Below are 1,629 nucleotides of genomic sequence, written 5' to 3' on the forward strand. Positions count from 1 at the left end.
ACTGGCATATTAGTTATTTAAGTTATCTGGGCTTTACATGAGGAGTAAAATATTTTTATTTGAGCAGGAATTTGCATTAACTTCATTTTGTCCTTTTTAAAAATTTAAAACCAAATACAATTATTCAACATATTTAAACATTTAGAATAAGTCCAAGAATAATTTATCATTCTCTCTCCTTTCATTCATTGACAAATGTTTTTCAAGCTCCTTTATAGTTCAAGATATGGTGTGAGCTATTAAGAAACATTCTAAGCCTCATTCTAGGTGGAAATGGACACTGTTGTTCATGGTGTCCAGAAATTGTTAATATAGCTACAATGAGACACAAGTTATGCTTCTATCACCGGCAGTGGTGACAATGAGACCTATAATGTTTTCTGCTAGGCTCATGGAGTAGGTGAAAGTAAGAAGACTTTTTAATATTAGAAACAACTAAAGAATAAGAATTTGAGATCATTTGACAAAATATCAATCAATTTACTTTCTAGAATTTGACTTTTAGGGTCCTACATTAAAGAAATTGGATCCCAAAGATTACAGGTGGGTAATTTCTGAAGAATGTTCATATTCAAGTAGAGGTCAAAGAAGCCTAACTGAAAGAACTCTGTCTTGACAGTGACAACTGTGGATTGAATAAAACTTCTTTTTAAAAGGGCTATTTTAAAGATTATAATTCTGACTTTGGAGGAACTACCAGAGATTGGCAGTGGAAGGAATCACATGTAAAATTCCTTAAGTAAAAATTTAATGACTTTAAATTTTTTTTAAAAATGAACATTAAAAAACGTAAGGGTGTGTACAATCTCAGTCTTGCCCCCCACATGCTCATAAAAGATGTGTGAAATACATATACCAATAGTTACAAAGTGAAGCATTAAAGGGTGTTATATAGACAATAGATTGAATATAGGCTCTTTCATGAGAGCTCTTTTTGTATTGGGATGTGCTAATGGAATGCACCACGAAAAAAAGAAATGTTGCCTGATCATAATTACAGTATTCAACATGTAAATTTATCATTCAGTGTTGATCAGAATCATTTTTAAAATATGGATAAATTTGATAATATACTTTCAGAACGCATTATGTATGCCATGGTAATTACATGCCAAAAGTTTCCAGTGATGATTTAGTCAATTCATCCACCCACAGGGTTGAAACATTTACCAACCCTCTGCTTAGCTGGGAAACAAAGGAGGAAAAAGGACCAAGTATTTGACATAGATCAAGTTCAAAAGGTTCAATATACACCTGGAAAAAGTAGTAGTTCCAAAAAAGAAGAAGGAGGAGAAGAAGAAGAAGAAAAAGAAAGGAAAGTTTCAAAATGAGTTTCAAACTCGACACAAAGTCAAAAATTATAGCTTATATTTCTTAACCGGTGCCTGCTGTGATGTAGGAATTACAGAGCCCTCGAAACCTTCTCCAATTCAAAATGCTTATCATGAACTTTGGGTATGAGATAACTGAGTAAATGCCTTCTTCATAAATTTGGAATGTTAGAAAATTCATATATATATGTATATAATATAAAATATGTATAGTGTATATATATAAGAAATATATACGCATATATGTGTGTATATACATAGTCACAATTTCTGTAAAAAAATAAAACAAAATAACATA

General features: G+C 31.2%; 1 non-coding gene across 1 annotated transcript; it reads left to right on the forward strand.

The window, feature by feature from the left end:
- Window positions 1-254: 254 nt before the first annotated feature.
- On the forward strand, window positions 255-379 carry LOC132666152 (small nucleolar RNA SNORA1). Its single transcript, XR_009604528.1, has one exon. It is a non-coding gene; the product is annotated as a small nucleolar RNA SNORA1 (small nucleolar RNA).
- Window positions 380-1,629: the final 1,250 nt, after the last annotated feature.

The sequence above is a fragment of the Panthera onca genome, chromosome D3 (genome assembly GCF_046562875.1).
Source record: "Panthera onca isolate mPanOnc1 chromosome D3, mPanOnc1 haplotype 2, whole genome shotgun sequence".
NCBI lineage: Eukaryota > Metazoa > Chordata > Mammalia > Carnivora > Felidae > Panthera > Panthera onca.